Source organism: Gopherus flavomarginatus, chromosome 1, assembly GCF_025201925.1.
Source record: "Gopherus flavomarginatus isolate rGopFla2 chromosome 1, rGopFla2.mat.asm, whole genome shotgun sequence".
NCBI lineage: Eukaryota > Metazoa > Chordata > Testudines > Testudinidae > Gopherus > Gopherus flavomarginatus.
Genome location: NC_066617.1, coordinates 255,010,742 through 255,032,302, shown reverse-complemented (window position 1 = coordinate 255,032,302; position 21,561 = coordinate 255,010,742). Strand labels below are relative to the sequence as shown.

The 21,561-nt window shown below is 40.8% G+C and overlaps 1 protein-coding gene across 4 annotated transcripts in view; it reads right to left on the bottom strand.

The window, feature by feature from the left end:
- Nucleotides 1–21,561, bottom strand: part of ECRG4 (ECRG4 augurin precursor) — a 74,376-nt gene that overhangs the window by 12,686 nt on the left and 40,129 nt on the right. Inside the window, exon 1 of one of the 4 annotated variants that reach the window (XM_050922864.1) lies at nucleotides 13,217–13,434. The exons of 2 other annotated variants lie outside the window; for them this stretch is intronic. The gene's annotated coding sequence lies outside the window, so the exon portion shown is untranslated. Of the gene's footprint in view, nucleotides 1–13,069; nucleotides 13,195–13,216; nucleotides 13,435–21,561 lie in introns of those variants that run through there. One more of the 4 variants, XM_050922869.1, reaches the window with a different exon arrangement.

The following is a 21,561-nucleotide window of genomic DNA, read 5'->3' as shown; positions in this document are numbered from 1 at the left end:
TGTGGTGGAAACCCCAGAGGGGCGGCAGGTTGAGCAGCTCAGCCCGCCACCACTCTGGGGTTCCCACTGCTGGCTCCTTGCCAACTGGGGTCCCACTCAGCACCCACTGCTGGCCTTGAGGAAGGAACCCAGGCTGGCAGCAGGCTGAGACCCCAGAACAGCAGCGGGCTGAGCCACTCAGCCCGCCGCTGCTCTGGGGTTCTGGCTGCTGGCCCCCTGCGAGCCGGGGTCCCCTCCACAGCCCCACTCACCTTGCTTCCAGTTGGAGTTCCAGCACAGGCCCCCTGCCAGACAGGGTCCAGGCTTCCGGCCCCACTCAGCCCTACCAGCCGCCAGCTCCACTCACCTCAGCTGCTGATCTGGGGTTCCAGTCGCTGACCTCCTGCCAGCCGGTTATCAACTTATAACTCAGAAGTCTGTGTGCAGCTTAAAGTATCCAAATACATGCCACTAGACATTGGAAAACTCAGCAAGGAAAAGCAAGGGCAAGGATCACACTAAACTAATAAGATCTGAATTTTAATTTAATTTTAAATAAAGCTTCTGAAAAATTTGAAAACCTTGTTTACTTTACATATAACAGTAGTTTGGTTATATATTATAGACTTATAGAGAGACCTTCTAAAAAGCATTCAAATGTATTACTGGCAAACGAAGCCTTAAATTAGAGTGTATACATGAAGACTCGGCACATCGCTTCTGAAAGGTTGCCAACCCCTGACCAAGTGAGATCTTCCAAAGTACCTAAGTGCCCAGAGAGAGTTAGGAGCAGAGGCATTTTTGAAAATTCCACTAGGGTATCTCTATATCTTTAGGCACCTAAATACCTTTACAGAGCTGGCCCTTACACTAAATGCTCTGTTGGGGTGTGTTTGTGTGTGTGTGTGTATATATATATATATATATATATATATATATATATATATATATATATATATATATATATATATATATATATATACATACTTTCAGCAGTCTGTTTGTAATTTTATATTTTATATATATTAGGTACAAAAAGAAGGCTGAATGCCACAGGAATGCAGGAGTCTTTGGTGTGGAACACCGCAGCTATTAAACAGAGAATTATATATGTTACATTCAGCTAAAATTGAAGAGATAATTTCAGCATTGCCAACTCCAAAGCACTCAAAAATCAGAACCTTAAAAATCATAATATTTGGCATAATAATGAGATTTTTAAAAAAATGATTTATTTTATTTGCCTTCTGGTTTTGGAGCCTTTAGAACTCATGATTTCATGCTTTTCTCCACAACTATGAGGGCTAGAAACTTATCTTTTTTTAAAAAAAATGTAAGCTGAGAGTCTCATACAATCACATGACTCCAGAAGCTGGGGGGTTAAGAAAAGCAGCAAATATCATGAGATTTAAGATTAAAATCACAATATTTGGCAATAATAATTTAGTAGACAAATTGGAATTTGGCCAGAATTCCAGGAGATAACACTTTTCTTCTTGTAAAAAAAGACCAGGGGATTTTTAATGACCTCATTTGATCAGGAACTTGGCAGCACAGCCAAGTGCCCCAATACCATGCAATCATTATTTTCTGCTGATAAGGATTTTTACATAATATCCCAACTATATTGCCCCCGGAGCTAGTCTTAGGTTAAGTGCCCCTGGCATTCCAAATTGCTTTCTGCAGCTAGTTCCAAGAAAACTTCAGGAGTCACATTTTTCTTCCAAACAGAAACAGCAAGAACATTTCAGTGATCAGTCAATTACTTCCAAAACATCTTGACTTTTATACTATTTGCTTTTCTGCTCCTACAGATATTTTCCTTATAGAAATGGGATTAAAACAAATCTCAGATCCAAACACCTCAGCCTTGGGGAAAGTCAGTTTCTGTATAAACTGTGCATCGCGGCCTTGCCGCTTATCACCAACCATGAGATTTGTTGACCTTATTCCACAGTTCAGTTCACAACAGGCAGGATCAACAGCGTTTCTTCTGCAATGTCCCATTTGCCAGTGTATTATTTTTCTGTCCATAGTCATCACTCAGCACTGGGGACTGTCAACTTTCTAAGCAATTTTCTTAGTGATTATACAGATTAGGGTCGTTTTCTCTGCTTTGCCACTGCTGATGATTTTTTGAAACTTCTTTTGTCTGAGCTTGTCAGCTACAAACTGATGCTTATTCACTTATTTGTCCCTCTACGTCTGTTCTGTTAATTCCTGGTACTGTGTTGTCCTACTTATGAAAGGAACAGTCTTGCTGTTATATTAAAGCACAGTGGAAAGCATATTAGTTTGGCAACATTATCTGGCCACAACTGCTTCCCTTCATTAGCTAACACACCATAAGAGGATACAAATACATTCAACCTCTGAGCATTGCTCCTCCTCCTCCTCCACTACATCAAATGTATGTTACATAAACCTCAAGCAAATATAGCAGGTTCATGAGCCAGATTTAACAGGAGAGGAGATGGGGCTGGGAAGAATGCAGCAGCTTTTGAATATGTCATTTCACTGCAGAATGATTGTTTCCATAGACTTACTCATTCATTGCTCTCTTTCTTCTATTCAGGCTGCTTCCACACAATTTTCTAAGTCCTCCTTTCTGAGCTATTTTTGTCTCCCATTTCAACATTTCCCACCCTTTACACACGCAACACACCCCTCAAAAGTTAAGAAATGCCAGAATTAAGGTTGCCTGTACAACCTTAATTTGACCCTCCCATGTATATGCATTATGACAGTCTTTAATTATATGAGCAGATACTATTCTTCCCCCAGGACCTCTGCCCCATTCAGTGTACAGGATGGATGGTGTGCATTAATGAGCAGCTATTTAATGTTTTGTTTTCTCCTGGTTCAGTGTGTGGCTCCATGGCTTATCTATAGTTCAGAACTCACTTTGAAGATGTAATTATTAACTTCCTCCTGGGCTTTTCTATGTGGGTCATTACAATTGTATCTGAGTGCTTCTCAAACAATTATTTTATCTATACAACACTCCTGGGGTTTGAGGGGTGATACTGGTCCCATTTTACAGATTTTACCTACAAAGTTCTAGCAAGTTTCTACTGCATATGTACAAACTGTGATTTTTTAAAGGATTATAACTTGGCTAAATTTAGGCAAATTTTCACAGGGATGGCTAAAGGCACATCCCTGACATGAAGACCATCCACCCCACCAGCCATATTTCCAATCCCTGTTCCAGAGCATGGGGGCACGACAGCTGACCAAGAAAATGTTGCCAGAATTTTTAACATAGGCCAAACAACATATTTTCCCCAAGACTCATTCTCAGAAATGGCAGAATTGTTTTGGCTGAAATTTCCCATAAAATTCAGCCTGAGACATATACTCAGCATGGAAAATTTCAGCCTAAATGTTTAAAGTTTGGCAAAATTATAAGTAACTGAAAACAGGAGTTTATAGAGAGCAGGGCTGGGCAACCTGAGCAATACATGATGCTACCAGCCCTAGCTCTAGTGCTGAGATCCTGACTGTTAAGATATAGCACATGTCTTTCTGACATTATCCCATTTGACCTTGTACTTCTCTTGAATTGCTTTGGTGCCATATTTATTGGTCCTGTTTTAAATCTATAAATGCTAGTCTCATAACTGCCCGCCCTAAATCTCTCTGTTAGAAGCCTGTGCCTTTTTTTTTGCTTTGATGTTAGACTGTAGTCTATGTTTCTGATTTACAGTATATTTTGTTTCCAGAAGATTGCACTTTTTGTAGTTTTTCCTCCTTACTGCTGCCACATAAAAGATCATGACATCTTTAATCTTGCAGCAGGAAATCCCACTGCACCAGGTTATGCTTAGATCCCAGCAAGTTCAATGTAGAGTTTACTAACCTGGCTGTACAAGACTGAACGGATGCATAGTATGAAACCATGAAAGAAGATTTTTGCCTGCCATGTTAATTCTGGACTCAATCTTACATACATTTTTGTGCATACATCACTTAAAACATAAAAGAGTAATACCATGGAGCCACATGCTCCCAAAGCTAAATCCCAGCGGGACAATGACATATTTCGATAAAACTTGCAAAATATTACACTACAGAAGTGTAACTCAAACAAACTGGCTCAGCTGTCAGCTCTTTGCTGCCGTTTGGCAAGATTCTCTGGGGAGATGCGGGGTGGGGACCATAACCAGTAGGGGAAACTGATCAAAACTCAGAATTTCCAGTTAGTGGGACATGTTGACATGTTGAAGCTTCTTTTCATTCTGATCTGGGATCAAAACAAAATATTTATGAAATTTTCCACAAACCAACATTTCTGAAAAATGTTGGTTTGGGGGAAATGGGAACGGGAATTTCAAATTTTTGTTTCAGATTTCAGAAATTTCGTTTCAAAATATCACTAGGAGCATAAAAATTGTGTGAAGGTGTCAAAATGCTTCATTACCACACACTCACACACACATACACAACACTCTGATGTAAGCTAAGTAGAAGTTGCCCTTAATGATTTTAAAAATAAAACAAAAAGAGACTATTTCAATTATTATACTATCTCATCTTGTGACACGTCACTAGTAGCAGTGCATAATATGCACTGTCATGTCATAAAATATATTTAAAAAATTTTTGAAACAAGATTTCAAAATGTCAAAACAAAATTTCAAAATTTCCTAAACAAAAATGTTCCAAAATGAAAAGTTTTCATTTCAGTTTTTCCCCATATGAGTTGCTGTAGAAATTGACATGGTATTCCAATGTGTTCTGATGAAAATGGCATTTTCTGTTGGGAAAAAAAAAGGGTCCACTAAAATTTTCCAGCCAGCTCTACTCCCTGATTATGTAGGCTGGTCCAGTTCTGACCCACTTGCATCAGCAGGCCGGTCCCCTTCAGAAAGGGAATTCTCTGTTGGGCATTTGCAGGCTAGACTTGAACTGCATACAGAAACTGACCCATTATATTTTTTCTTGTTTACTGAATAATTTAAAAGCATCAGTAAAATATTATTTTTTTAACATGCCAGATTAAATGTTAGCCATGCTTCACACTAGCAGTAAAACTCTTTTAAGAACCTTTATAATAATCATTTTTTTCTTCTTACCCATTATTAGTTCTTGCTACTGGTCACTACAAATAAAGAGGACCCTGCAGTTGTACAGCCATAGGAAAGACCATGAAAAGGGCAGGGAATCTTCATGCTGAAAATCTTTGTTATCCCATTTGGTTTTTCAATTAAATAATTTGTCTAGATGTGGTTTATCTGCAAAGTGCTAGTTTGAAAGGCTAGAAGGCGAAAGTTCTCTGGTCACCTGACAGATGCAGGATGGACAGTGGCAGCACAAGCTTCCTCATCCCATCTCAATGAGACTCAAGTCTCACCTAGAGGTGCCATCTTTACAGGGTGAGAAAATAGGGCAAACTCCATGATCTTGCATTCTTTGGCTTCTGGGGGCATGCGGGGTGGCAGGGTCCCAGAGCTTGGGCTCCAACCCGAGCCCAGAAGTCTACACAGCCCCACTGCCCAAGCCCTGCAAGCCTGAGTGGGCTGACACAGGCCAGCCATGGGTTTTTCCTTGCTGTGTAGACATATCCTCTGAGAACTGAACTGAGTTTATTGACTCATTTTATATAAGCATTCAAACATCCAGCAGATCATAATCATTTATAGTTACTACCCCCTTGGGCTGAATTTGAACTAACAGGTGAAAGGATCTAAAGTCTATTACCTTAACTCCTTGTTTTCTTTTTTGTTTTGATTATGCAAACTAGTGCTCATTTCATCATCTTCCAGGCCTGGTGATCTTGATTTGCATAACATTTAGTTTTCCTGCTATATCATATCTTCTTATTGCATCTCACATCTGCTCCACTCCTTCCATTAGAGATCAGTGTCCTCAGTTCTTGTTATTTTCCAACAATACCTATAGCCCCTATAACCTCCTAAAATAAAAATCCTGTCGTTCCACTAGTCTGTGTTGTCACCTAGTGTCCTTCATAAAAGACACTGTCACACAACACATTACTACTAAAGGTGCAATAGCTTTAAGTCTAATATGCAATAGCTGAGTCTTACTGAGGGTTGGGGTAATTTATTGGAAAATGATACTTTGGTTGTATTGGGCTCTTTGTTTTCCATTTGCGTCCTGACTATTGTTCAGCTATATGGAAGCCAGTGAACACATAGATAAGCTCTGTGGGGAGTTACTGTCATTTATAAAAATAGCATGAGTGTGGCAATAATTGCATGATAGAACAGGAGAGGCTCCCAAAGTGACGTAAGATTATTTTTGTTCAAGTAATAAGAGGGTTTGGAACCCATTCTCAAAGATGATCACTTTAAAAAAAAATCTTTTCTTGCTCATTACCAAAGATTTTCATGTCAAGGCTGTGACAGCATGTGACATGTAATATAACTCGCTGTTGGGAATCACTTGTAAATTGGTGACAATGAGTTAGAATGCTTGAAGCCTACTTTTCGTGAAAGGAAAATTGTGGACGCACAAAGCACTCATTCTCTTCGGAGCACACCAAGGTCAAGTGGGATTGCAGTTCCCATAGGGCTACCCTGAGCTCTGTTGGTGGGGTTTACATGGTTGTGGTGAGAGACTAGCCCCACTGAAGTCTACAGGAGTTTTGCCATTGATTGCAGTAGAGTCAGGATTTTACACTGAAATCATTTTATACTGAAATGCGTGAGATCAGTTTGTCCTTTCAAAAGAGACATGTCTATTAAAACAACCCAGTAAATTAGTATAACAACCGTCTAGTGGAGCTTTTCCATAGTAACATTTTTGTCTGAGTCTTAATTTATTTTTTGCCTAATGTAAACTTGACTGAAGAGCTTAAAGAACCCTGTAGAGAACAAAGAGAGAGAAAAGAAACAAACAGCAATTTTACCAAAGGAGGGTGTTTGAGTTGTAGGGCAGTGGTTCTCAAGCAGGAGCCTGGGGCCCCCTGGGGGGCCGTGAGCAGGTTTCAGAGGATATGCCAAACAGGACCAGTGTTAGACTCACTGAGGCCTAGGGCAGACAGTCTAAGCCCTGCCACACAGGGCTCCGGGCTTGAGCTCTGCCACCCGGGGCTGAAGCAGAAGCCTGGGCAACGAAGCTTTGCGGGGTACCCTGTGGTATGGAGCCTCGGGCAACTGCCCTGCTAGCTACTCTGCTTGCTATTCCTTAACGCCAGCATTGGCTTTTATATGCAGAACAACAATTGTTGTGGCACAGGTGGGCTGTGGAGTTTTTATAGTATGTTGCGGGTGGGGGGCTCAGAAAGAAAAGAAGTGATAACCCCTGTTCTAGGGAATATAGTTTAGTAAAGAAATAGCAGAAAGAAATTTCTGAAAAATCAATATTTTAACAACAGTTCTCAAAAAAATGTATCATAAACAATGCACAACTCCTGCATTTCTGTAAATTGCCATAATAAATTTCAGTTCTAGTCCAAATGAAAATATATCTGGGCTTTGGAGGTTCTTAAACGGTGGAGGGTCATTGATGCTGTGTGCATAGCAGGCTGACCACTTCATGTGAAAGGAAAGGTTCATTTCCTGTAGAAGCCAAAAAATTAAACTACTGTGGTTATAGTTGCAGAGCCACCCATAAGCCTGTTTTCTCAATGTTTGCAGTAGACTCCAATAGCCACTACAAGTTGCTCCAGCCCTAGACGGTGATTAATTAACCTGCAGGATGACTGTCCTACTCTAGACCAGTCTTCTGGCTGGCTAAACCAGTAAAAGAGCACACTAACAGCTGGTGGGACACTTGGTTATTTGATTAGCTACTAAGAAATTCTTTTTCAAGTCCTCTTCTCCTTTCATAGTGGGGTTCTTTCATCTCTCAGCTAAACAGGAAATGTTCACAAATTAAGCCATGATCGATAAAACTAAAACTTAAATCTGTTTAGGTTAACACAGTCATATAAAACTGTCCTATTATTCATAGAGCTGAGCAAATTCTTTGTAAACAAAATATTAGACAAACATTGCTCTTCTTTTCCTTCATAAATGATCTGTGAATAGTTTAAGTAATTTAGAGTAATGAATTCCAAAATATTAGTAAACAATTTATGCAAACATATTTCACAGCTGGATGAATAGATCTGTGTGGTGTTATTGACCACCTAAGTCACGTGGTATTGTTTCTGTTGGATAATTCCCAGACCACTGAGTTTTCATGATGGCCACTGAGCACTTCTGGCATGAACACACGCACGAATGCAGATATACCTGAGTTTTCACAACACTGTCTCTTTCTGTGCAGACTCTAATGAACAACATTTTGTCCATATGCATGTTTGCAGAAAGTAACTAAAGGAAATGGTAAATACCATTGGAAGGTGTCTGCATTTTTATTGAAATGAATGTTCACAGATATTTTTTGCCATATTAACCCACCTCTGACTGTGAACAATATAGGCATAAACAATTACAATTATATTGCGGCATTTATTATTTACTTAATTATTTGTATTTTAATAGTGTCCAAAGGCCCTAATTCCTGATACAAATTCAGACTCTTTTTGCTAGGTGATGTACATACACATAGGAAGACCCCATCTCTGTTCTGAAGAACTTACAGTCTCTGGCTATGTGTGTTTTCAGGCTCAGAGCTTAATTTAAGACAAGATGCACTGAATGAATGTGACAAGCATTAGGAAGTAAGGCAAAGGAGAAGGGCAACAGTAAAAACATTGTGCATTTAAACAGACTCACTATGTGCACAATGTGATTGTGCTGAATAACTTAAAAATATTCTAATTATTTTTATAAAAATAAACTATCAGCTAAAACCAACTTCCCTTCCAACTAGACCTCACTGATTAGCCAGTTTCTTGTAGCGGTCACAGCAGCAGTGTCTCTTCAGGAGGGATCTGAAAGAGAAGAGGACACTGGCCTTTCAGATTGTTTCATAGACAGTCTTCTATACAGAAGAGATGCTGTAGAAGAAAGCAGGAGCAGAGGACAAACTGGCAGGTAAGGCTAGCATCATGCCAGAGCAGAGAGGTTGGGGAGCAATGTGAGGACAAGAGTGGGTGAGTCAAGAGTAGAGTTGTGTAGCTCTTAAAGATGAGGACAAGATACAAACAAGTTACATTTTCCCCTAAACCAAGTACAGCCTTGCTGCAGTGTCACCTTTCACCTATTGATGTTGAGAGGTGCACAGAGCCTCACAGCAACTGTTACAGTACTAACTATGGAAACAGACATTTTAAAGAATAAAATGCAGTACATTTTAGGTTGCTGCAGTCCCACTGAGACCAAGTCTTGGATTCAGATATTGTGAATAATGAGTGTCATGGAGAGAATCATTAAGAAAGGGATAGATAGTATGACAGAAAATAGCATATTGCCATTATATAAATCCATGGTATGTGCACATCTTGAATACTGCGTGCAGATGTGGTTGCCCCATCGCAAAAAAGATATATTGGAATTAGAAAAGGTTCAGAAAAGGGCAACAAAATTATTACAGTTATGGAACAGCTTCCGTATGAGGAGAGATTAATAAGACTGAGACTTTTCAGCTTGGAAAAGAGACGATGAAGGGGGGATATGATAGAGGACTATAAAAATCACGACTGGTGTAGAAAAAGTAAATAAGGAAGTGTTATTTACTCCTTCTCATAACATAAGAAGTAGGGGCCACCAAATGAAATTAATAGGCAGCAGGTTTAAAACAAAAGAAAGTATTTTTTCATACAAAGCACAGTCAACTTGTGGAACTCCTTGCCAGAGGATGTTGTGAAGGCCAAGACTATAGCAGGGTTTAAAAATGAACTGGATAAATTCATGGAGCCTAGGTCTGACTCTATGGCTATTAGCAAGGATGGTGTCCCTAGCCTCTGTATGGCAGAAACTGGGAATGGGCAATAGGGGATGGATCACTTGATGATTACCTCTTCTGTTCATTCCCTCTGGGGCACCTGGCATTGGCCACTGTCAGAAGACAGGATACTGGGCTAGATGGACCTTTGGTCTGATCCAGTATGGCTGTTCTTATGTTCTTAATCTGAGGTCCCTTTTTTAGTTGCCAGGGGTTCATCCTTGCCAAAATCCAGATTCCTGTGCTAATACACTATAGACTGTACTTTCACAGTTGGCAAGTCTCAGCGTCTCTCTGTAGCCAGTGCTTTCAAAGACTGCTGACAGACTTAAAATAATCAGTGTAGACACTTGTCCTTTGCATATCATCACTAGGGGATCAGTCAAGAAGACTAGTGTAGCCATTGTGCTGTCACACCCAGGCTGAAAGTTATGCTGAAGGGTATCAAGGAAATCTGAAGATGCCAAATAATAGAACAGTGGGGACTAGAAACTTAATTAGTTTGAAGATGCAGTTTGAAAAATTTATGAATGGGATTATATGACATGGTTGCCTGCAATATCAGGGAGCTGATTTGATGACTTAGGAGGACCCTTCCAGTCCTGTGGTCCTAAATTACACTAAAATTGCTTTGCCACCAAATTTGCAAGATGGTAAGTTCAGGTGGATCTTGAACTCTTAAGAGGGACCATGAAATAGGTGCACTAAAAATAATAAATATCAGATGAAAGTGCAGTTCCCTTCAGATAGTTATTCTATATATCATTAGGTTTTGTCAGTCATACGTCATGTCTAGCAAAGTGTGAAAGTGCCCCAAGCATTCAGCCTCTATGCAAGAAATCTTCTTAGTATTTTTCAAGGAGAAATGTTTCCCCTTGTACCTCACGCTGCTAGATTAGTCATTCCCTTGTTTTGGAAGAAAGAAGCTAAGCTAAATTTTTTTGGATGGGTCTTTAAATATGTTTGCTAAAAATCTACTTTGCCCAGGAATAAGTGGCTGGGGAGAATTCTAATACAAAAGCATAACTGAACTGTTAAATGTTTGAATGAAAAGAACACACAGATAAAACTGTGTGTTGAGTTGAGTAGAGACTTTTGAAAGATAACTAACCCAGATACAAAGCTTTCCTGCCAACATTGTCTGATGCTGCTTTCCCTGGTTTTGATTTTTGCTTTTAATTTGAATTTCAGACTAGAAGTCAGAAGGGGCTAAAATACCAGGCATTAAAGGAGGCTCCATTAAATCAATCCTGTCAATTAGTGCATATCCAGTTATTGAGTGTAGAACAAAGATCTTCCATTTTGCCAAATAAATTTAAAGTTCAAATAGTCGAAAACTTACTTAAATATCAGTTTCTAATGCTGGCAAGACTATGTAAAATGAAAACTAAACCTCCTTCTTTCTGTAGAAAGATAAACATTTGAAATCCATTAGTAAACTTAATACATTTCATGTCAAAAGTTCTCTGAAACTTCAGAAGTGTCTGTAGGAGAACCACTTGTTGATCTGCTACTGCAGCATCTCATTAATACTCATTGCTCCTTCACTTTCTACATGGATCTGCTAATGTCCTTCTCTCATGCCAAAGGGCAAATAATGTTTTCTCACCACACACTCCAAACTTAAGAAAAGAACAAAAGAGAGGAGTCAGGGTTGTTTCTGCATGTTAAGATTTCCCTAGCACTAAAAACCAGATTTCCATAAGAGCTCACCTCACAACAAGGTAACCAAATAGATGCTCGGGGTGAAATTCCAGTCCCATTTAAGGTAATCCGCATTTTGCCATTGACTCCCATGAAGCCAGGGTTTCAGCTCAGATTTTCCAGACAGTTTGGTGCCTCGAAGCTCCCATTGACACTCTTATGATCAGATTGTCCAAGAGCTCAGTATCCAATGTGCTAAGCGCCTTTGAAAATCTGGCTGTGAACTCATATGTGGCAGCCCACTCACTGCAGAAGATAAAGACTGCTTTCTTTGCAATATTTCCAAAAATATTGCTCCTTAATGTACTCTCCAATGCAGTGGATCAATACTCTCTGAAAGTTTGCCACTGATATACTGTATGAATATGTGACTTCTTTAAACACATTTTAAAGGAAAGCATAATACCAAGTAGGTGTGTGCTTAAAAATATTAAAACAGACCAAGTTCTACATAGAGGTGTAATAAGGACAATTATTTCCTGTGTCAAAACTTTAATGACACTGTATTAGTGCAGTAAATTGTTCACACTATTTAAATGAGGCCCTTTATACTGTATATGTAGATGTCAGAATGCAATTGAGCATTTAATTGATAAAATGAATAATTAACCCAGGCTTCTCTTTTATCTTTGCATTTAACTACATGCCTCTACATTTCAAACACAAACTAAAATGCATTAGTCCAACTTTTTACGGCCAGGTCTACACTACTGACTTCTGCCGGCATAACTATATGTCTGAAGTCTGAAGTTGGAGTCTGAAGAAGTACAATTTGCTACCGATACAGCTGCGCCAACACAAGTTCCTAGTGTAAATTCAGTTACATCAGCAAAACTGCACTTTTGTTGGTATAATTTATTTTGCTTGGGGGTGGGTGGTTGGAATAAGCTATACCAGCAAAAACTCAGTTTTGTCAGTATAAGCCATAAGTACAGACATACTGAGATAGCTGTATCAGCAGAGTACTCCTAGCCTAGGCACGGCTGAGGTCTTCAACTTTGTCTGTACAGGATCCAGAAATAAACATTTAAGGAGCGCAGACGCTTGCCTTTCCAAACCTGTTAACTAGCTCAAGCTAACTGGCAATCAATTGAGGTAAATAAACATAGTGCAGACAGAGCCATCAACTTATCTCTATGAATCATAGTAACACTTAGCTATCAAGAGAAGTTTTCTTTTATTAAACATAAAACAAGCCTGGTTCCCTTTCAAACAGTTTAAATTACATTCCCAGTCATTGTGTATAGTAGTATATAAGACATCCTTTTGGATGTAACATAACAAACCTATAAAAGTGCATTACTTCAACTCCAGTGTGTCCATGCTACAATAGGAGAAAACACTTAGCTTTCATATAAATAAAGGATTTTATTGTTCTTTTCTTGATGATTCTCTAAAATTGAAGAATATATTGAGAAATGATCAAGGTTACTACCATCGACATGTCTAATATTCTTCAGTGGAATACTCACTGTACTGCAGCGGTAGTAGTTTTAGACATTTAGACACACACCAACAACCTAGATTTCTGTGAGCAAAGAAAAATATTTACATTGCACGAATGTACCGATAATTGAAGACTAACCTGTTTCCCCTGTGATACATGTAGTTGTTGTCAGCACAGTCCCCAGGTGTTACAGTAACGTTTCCTCCCAGTACTGTCTAAAGAACTCTGACATGGTTTTTGACTTTCCTCCTATATCTACAGCAAACACATATTTTATCAGTTTACCTTTAAAATAATATGCTTCCTGTCTCCTTCCCAAATGCCTGGCCAGAAGAAATGACCTTTTCTGTCACGGAACAAGTTTCTCTTTATTTAAGCATTTCTTGACTTCTGAAAGTAATGCAAGAAATGAGCGAGCAGCAGAGGAAAAGAGTTCCAAATGCTGAGGCCACCTGACTGGTGAAGTAATATATGAAAGACGCATTTATTCTATTGCTCGTGAATTCCAGCCCCTTGGCTAAAAACTTCTACTAAGCGTTCTGTGGACCAAGTGTGGAGAATCACATTGCGGCTTAATCAGAAGGAGGCCTGACTGCCTGCAGAAGGATGATTACAAGCAGATGTATCCCGGTGTTCTCATGTAAAAAGAATTTGGTTCTTTTGTGTAGGCTGCATGATGAGCAACAGATTTTAGGGACTATTTCAATCTTTCTTAATTTCTTGCAGGTGTTAGAAGCAAGTATATTCTTGCTGAGTAGACGTGATCACTGCAAATGCCGTATTCCTGTGTAGGTGTTAGAAGCAAGTATATTCTGGCTGAGTAGACGTGATCACTGCAAATGCCGTATTCCTGTGTATCTGAGTGATCTGGCCTCATTTACCCTAAGGCACACTCCTATCAGGCTTAGCAGAAGGAGCAGGGCATGACCTCCAGCAGTGCAGACTTTACTGTATGCAGTAAGGGATCAAGGAGAGTGCTCAGCAACTGCCCTTCAAAACAGTGAAACACTGACATCTAACTACTGACGAAGCCCTTTACTGGCGAGTAACCAAATCAAGGAATTACCGTAATGTTTGACAGTAGTAGTATCACAATATTTTCCTTTGAGAAGATACAAGAAATGCAGCACACATGCCCCTCAGTGGGTTATCAGCAGCAGGGATTGAATCTAGGCTGTCAGGAGTGAAATGCACAAGCCTTTACTGCATAAACTATACACCCCATTCTCTTAGGCTAGCCTGTAGCACACTCAGCCACTCTGTGATTGGTATGTCTCTGCTGCCACTGTGAGTAGGGTGACCAGATGTCCTGATTTTATGGGGACAGTTCCCAATATTTGGGGCTTTGCCTTACATAGGTGCCTATTACCCCTAACTCCCTGTCCCGATTTTTCACACTTGCTGTCTGGTCACCCTAACTGTGAGGGAGCCGCCCAGCCTGGGTATGCAGACTCAGGTGAGGAGAGCTGGCACAAGCATGCTAAAAGTAGCAGGTGGACATTGCAGCACCGGCGAAGGCTCAGGCTAGCCACCTGAGCTCAGTCATAGGGGCTAGGTTGGGTCTGAGCTTGGGTGGCTAGCGTGCTCCTCTGCCGGTGCTACAATATCCACACCGCTATTGTTAGCATGCTAGTGCCAGCTGCACTCAAACTAGTCCGTCTATCCCAGCTAGAAGGTTCACTGCCAGCTACTGTGTACTGCTTAGCCACCACTAGATAGGGACAGAGTGCCATACTGAGCAGGCATGGCTTACCTACTTTCTCTGGCAGGGCGAGTGTGTCCTGAGCTTCAGAGGCTTCCCAGTATGGGCTGCCCTGAGAGGGGAACACAAAGTAGGCATGGCTTACAGAAATAATTCAGACAGACACGACAGACACCAGCTAGACATAATAGAGTTCAACTTCCATAAAGGGATGCTGGGAACTTCTTAAATAATTAAAAGAAATCACAAATAGTTTAAAAACTCCTGATCGGAGTCAGGCTTAATTTTGGAGATTTACAAGTTAGTAACCTGTGAAATCTTTATGCCAGTGAAGTAGCATTATGGTTTTTGGCCTCTGCTTACTGCAGTCACAACATGATCACAGGGACTTCAAAATTGCCAGTACTGTAGCTTTTCAGTATTACTGATTTGCAAACAAGGGAAATGTGGTCTAGATGAAATTACACAACAGGTTGAAAGCCTAGTCTCAAAGAGTAGCTATCAATGATTCACTATCAAACTAGGACACTGTATCCAGCAAGGGTCAGTCCTGGGTCCAGTACTATTCAATACTTTCATTTATTACTTGGATGATGGAGTAGAGAGTACAGTATGTTTATAAAATCTGCAGACATCTCCAAGTTGGGAGGAGATACCAGCACTTTAGAATTCAACATGAATTTGATAAAGTGGAGAGTTTGTCTGAAATCAACAAATATGAAATTCAGCAAAGGCAAATGCAAAGTCTTTCGCTTAGTAAAGACTAATCAAATGTACAACTATAAAATGGGAAATAACTGGCTAGTTGGTAGTACTGCTGAAAAGGATTGGGGACTCGGGTGATAGTGGACCACAAATTAAAATGTGAGTCAACGGTATGATGCTGTTGTGAAAAAGGGAAAGGTAATTCTGTGGTATATTACCAGGAGTGTCACATGTAAGACAGGGGAGGTAGTTAGCTGGCACTGGTGAGGCCTCAGCTGCATTACTGTGTCCAGTTTTGAGCACCATACTTTAAGAAAGCCATGAACAAATAGGACAGTGTCCAGAGGAGCGCAACAAATGTGATAAAAGGTTTTAAATACTTGATCTTTGAAGACAGATTGAAAGAATTGGGCATATTCAGTCTAGAGCAAAGACTGGGTGGGGGGGACCAGATAGCCTTCAAATATGTTAAGGGCTGTTACAAGAGGATGGTGATCAATTGCTCTCTGTGTCCACTGCAGAAGGACAAGAAGCAAGTGGCTTGGTTTGCAACAAAAGAGACTTAGGTTAGCTATGAGCAAAAACTTTCTAATTATACAGAGAGTTAAGCACTGCAACAGATTACCTAGGGAGGTTGTGAAATCCTTGTCACTGAAGGTTTTAAGAACAGGATGGACAAAAACCTGTCAGGGATGGTCTAGTGAGAAGTTGCTACGGTTATCCAACTTCTTTAGTATATTAATCTTAGATTGCATATTTGCTAGGTAACCTGCTTTGATCTGTTTGCTCTCCCTTAAAATCACTTAAAATCTCTCTTTTGTAGTTTATAAGTTTGTTTTTGCTTTATCTCAAACCAGTGTGTGGGAGCTACAAGTTGGAGCAAAAAGCTGTTGTATATTTCCTCTCCACATTGAGGGAGGGTGCGAATTTCATGAGCTTATGCTGTATGGATCTCTTTGCAGCACAAGGGGTGTGTGCTCTTGAACAGCTGGGCAGTTCCTTAGCTGTAGCCTCGCCATACAGAGCTGATCACAGCAGCCTGTAAGTTCTGCCGCTGGGTGTGTCCCTACCTGTGTGAGTGGTGGTGAAAGAACAAGCTTGGAGAGCTTGGCAACTTATCACAGCACCACAGTGTGAGAGGGAGCCCAGGCTGGTGGGTCAGGGGGGCTCAGTGGCACCCCAGTTCCAGGTGGCACCCCAGAGGGAACCCATCAGAACTTACCCCAATAAATACCTGTCCTCTGAAAACTCTATCCCCTCTGCATACGCCAACCCAAAGGGCTTCCCTGGCAAGGTCACCAGAGGTTGAAGGCTTTTTAAAAATTGTTTCTTTATGAAAAATCAGGCAATAGAAAGTACCCAAAGGTAAATGACTTACAGCTTGTACAGTTTCCAAATACCACATGCCTCCCGGGATCACCAATACATTTATGCAATCTCATAATTTGTCAAAGCTGCAAGACCAGACAATACTACATCGCCATGACACAATAGGGTGGAGGTGAGAGGAGGCTGATTTAAAATGCCAGTAACTTTGTTTTGCTGGACATGGTGCTGCCACCATTGACTAGATAGCTTTGTGAGCTGCAGAGACACTCATTACTGCCAACCCCAAAAGTTCAAAAATCATGATACACCTCCCCCACCACCAAAATCATTAGGCTTTAAAAAAAAATTATATTGTGGGTTTTTTGGTCTCGCTTGATTGTTGAACCTCCTGCCCACCCCACCCAGTGTGACTGTTACAGTGCTGTCAGCTCTCACATGCTTATATGGGAAAGTGATTTTGGGGTCTCTCTGCAGAATCTCTCACTGCAAAACCCAGCTCAGATTAAATTTGACAGATTTGTACCAAATGCTGCCTTATATCACAGAGCTTCCAGCTTCATTCCAACCCCCCAAATTCTAATTCATTCTGCCGCTCCCGCCCACCCCCTCCCACATCTGCCACTTGCCCTGTATACACCTCAGCAGCTCCTGCAGCTCCAGGGGTTTCTCACCCTCTGTCCCCCTTCCCAGGCCTGGTGTTGCAGGGAGCAAAGAGCAGAGTGACCCATTTTTCCCGGGAGGGAGGAAAGCTCGGCAGCTGGCTCTTTTTGCTGCATTCTGTCAGCAGCAGCTCCCTCTCCCCCTGCTCAGAAATCTTCTCTCAACTCCTGAGGGGAGGAGGGAGAGTGCTGCCAGCTTCCTGAAATGCTCCGATTGATTGTGTGAAAGTAGAATGAATTATATTGTGAAAATAAAAAGAATTAAAGAAATGTTGTCTGTACCTTTAAGCAAAATTGTTGGAATGCTGCAATCCAGGTGTCAGGAAAACGGACATTAACATAGTACAATTGCACCGTTTAAGGGCAATTGGTGAAGTATTAGCCTTAGATCGATAAGAGTTAGTAAGGAAGTAGAATATGCATGCTGTGCCCCAGGTAAATTGTACTGTTTTGCTTTCTTTGTCCCTTTGTCTAATTACCGCTCTTTTATCTGTATAAATAAGATAGTTTGTGTCTTGCATGGTGCTCACATTATCTGGGTGTATTAGCAGAGTTCTGTGCTAATAAAACAGAGTGGTCTGACAAACTGTGAGTCCTGAGTCTAACTTTGACAATTTGGAGGTTCCACCAAGATGGCAACCGTCTTCACTGGGGCTGTGTGATTCCTGACTGTTTTTGTAGGATGACCGTGGCAGCCGGCACCTGGGCATTTGGCCCGAGTGGAACTCCACTAGAACAGAAAGGCGCATGACCACAGTGAAGGTTAAGCCATTGAACCTATTGGTTCCCACTCTGTTCCGGTAGGGATCCCGGGATCTGACATCAGGAATCTGGTCAGGTAATTATTTCTGTGTTTTGTCTGGATTGAGGACTGTCCTGTCTCTGTGTCTATCCGTCCTCTTGTGGAGTGTTTGAGTCTGGGTGCCGTCTCTGTCTGGGGATCGGCCGATCAAGGGGTTCCTATCCCCGCAGTCTGAGTGAGTGGAATCTGCACAATCACAGCCTCACTGCATTTTGGTAAAACCCCTGGTGTGAAAGCAAGGGCGATTGAGGCAGTAGCCTGTGGGCTCCTTTTGTGTGTTGCACAGGGCATCGCTCTGACGAACCCAAATTTCCTTCTTGTGTGATTGGTGTGTGAAGTCCTCCTGTATTGGTAACCAGACATCTAAGTCGGGACAGTTCCCTAAATGAACGCCAGCTCATTTTATGTATTTAGGATGGGTCCGGACTCCTGTAAAAAGGGTCCAGACTCCCGTAAATTTCTGGAAAAATGGTCTAGGCTAACTCAGGGGGATCCCCCCAAAAAAACTCAGTGGCCACTGTTAAAATCTTGGAACAAAGACTGAGTGGATGTCTTAAAGGACAAACTCGGCCAACCTAAAACTAAATTGGCTAAAGGAGAGGTTAATTGTTTCATGCAGTGGTGGGAAGAGGCAAATTGTAGGTGGACAAAATCAAAACTCACCTCTCTCAATTATTCAAATAATAAGTTAAAAGCTTTATTAAAAGCCTCCTCTCCCACTACCAGACCGAGCGCTCCTCTTTACCCGGTTCTCCAAAGCCCGAATCGATCCAACCACCTTCATACTCCCATCTTATTGTAAAAAGAACAAAAAGCCCCCTGTTCTGTTCCCCTTTATTGTCTGCCTCAAAAACTGATTCTTTAGTGTTCCACTACCAATTCAGCAAGGAGGGTGGGCTCCTCAACTAGCCCCCACCCTTCCTGGTCCCTTTCCTTGAACATTTCTTTCAAAATTGTAAAGTGACCACAACAGCACTCACAAATGGTTCATTGAAAAAAGCAGGATCGGGCCCAGACAAGCAGGCAAGCAACAGATAAAAAAACTGAAAAACAGGTTGGAAGCCATAAGGAAATAGTGTCAGGAGTAAGAAAAGCAGTAAGTGCATGCATGAACCCCTGGAACAATACTTAAAATGGTAAAAGCTGAGGTGATAAAGGTGTCATTTTGGGACATAAACCAGTGATTTAAGGAAAGAGAGTGAAAAGTTTACTCTACAGAGGCTGGAGAAAATTAAGCAGTTAAACTTTGTGAAAAATGTTAAAAAGGACCATGTTGAAGAAAAAATTCTTGGTTTCTTTGCAGCCATGCTAAAGGAAAAATGGGCCCTTTTCCAAAAAAATGCCTGTAAATAATCCAAATATATATACAGCTATGTAAAAACAAAGCAGTGTAAAGGAATGTTAAGGAAAAGAAAATGTGTATGTATCTGTCTGAAAATATGTAAAGTTCTAAAAATCTAAACCAACACATCTGGTTTGTAAAACTCCTGTTTTCTAGGTGTGAAATAAATTGGTTTTGTTTTTGTTTTTAATGCCACTAAACATTCATTTGACTCTTTAATTCGAAGTTGCAAAACTGACAGACCTTTTTGCAAGACACAGGCAATTAGTACTGTTTGGCTTTGGGATTTAGCATTTAACCCTTAAGGGGTAACTTGATTCTTTACAAAATTTAAAATGTTTTTAAATAAAGACCAAGTCATGGCTGCAATATGGCAATCAAAATCAGGAGAATAGGAAGAGAGTCTGAAGTCTTTTTGTTTGGTTGGTTGGTTTTTGGTGATTAATCATCTTAGTGTCAAAAGGGAGATATGTAGGAGCAAGATTTTATAATGTCCCATAAGAATTAAAGTATAATTTGATTTCATCCTGCTAGCAACCTTTTTTTAAATAGCAGAAGGAAATGACTCCCTGGGACTATAAGATTCTGTTTTCCCATATGCATTACAAATTGGGCCTTTTCTAACTCTTTGTTTTAAGATTTAGGTAGTAAGAGACAGGATTCTCTACTGTGTCTATGTTAAGTAAATTAAAGAAACATTGAAGGCCTGGGTCTCAATGTAAATTGTCTTGTTATTAATTGTAAAATTTAGCAAGGTTTAATTTACAATGCCTTTTTGCTCAATATAAAATACTACTGTTTGTATTCTCAATCTGTTTGTGTAAATGAGGAATGTATGCATCAGGAAAAGATAAGGTGTGAAAGCCATTGTTATAGCCAGAGTCAAGGAAAAAGTGGTACAGAGACTTAAAGAACATCAAAGAATCACCAGGCACTGCTTACTACCCCGACGGCTGTTAAACTGTCTGGCATCTCAGAGTGGATACATGCTTCGCTGTGTGAGAATGCACCACCCCCAGCGAAGCAATCATCACCTCAGAACCGCGCAGAGTCAATTGTGACTCCAGAAGAAAATGTAGAGGAACAGCCTGCAATACCTTTCAATCTACGTTTTTGTAAGGGTTGCCAGAAGCAGACGACTACATAAAGCAAGGCCCATGAAGAAACAGTAGTGAGCCTGGCGCCTGCTGCCTGGTGGACATAAAACTGTGACTGCAGTTCCCTCAGTTGAGGTTGTCAGAACCAGAAGGGCCCTGCCTCCAACATGCGCCTTTGGTGGTGCCTGTTCCTCGGCTGTTGGTGTCTTAAGGTTTGGGGAGTCCACAATGACAATTCTTTTATCCAGTGTAAATAGCTCAGACCCTTAATATTTCTAAATGCTATGTCTGCAGCCATATCCCAGCCCACTCTCAGACTGGTGTTCCTGTCCTGGCTACCCATTCAATTCCCCAGACCTCACTGGAGGACCTTGTCTGTTTAACACAATATGGAACAGTAATAACACCTGGGAAGAGGCTATTGGCAGTTCCTTTATCCCACTTGGGGAAGTAATAAACCATGCAAAAAGCTCCTGAGGTTACAAGCAATAGTTAAAATAATGGCAAATAAAACTGGAAAAAGTTTAAAAGCCCTGGCCAAAGAAACAGGGGCGATCCAACAGGTGGCCCTCCAAAACCATTAGGCATTAAATATAGTGCTGGCAGCCAAAGGAGGGTACTGTGCTCTCATTGAAAAACAACACCAATAAGGTAATAAATCGTGCTAGCCATTTAAAACAAATCACATATCTTCCCCATGTAGAGCCGAGTTCTTTATGGAAGTGGCTAAGTAACCTGTTCAATTTCTCTGGCATAGGAAACTGATTGTTTCAGGGAGCCCTAACTATCCTGTTTGAAATCTTAGTGATTTTTGTATGCTTTCAGTTAATCTCCCGTTGTATTCAGAATTGTGTCACCCAGATAATTGCCGCAAAACAGAGTGCTAATATAATGATTTTAAATATCGCTGATGAACAAAGAAATAAGGAACAGTTAATTTGTGGAACCCAGTAATTGTTGGTCATGGCGTGCGCTTGACCAAAAGGAGGGATTG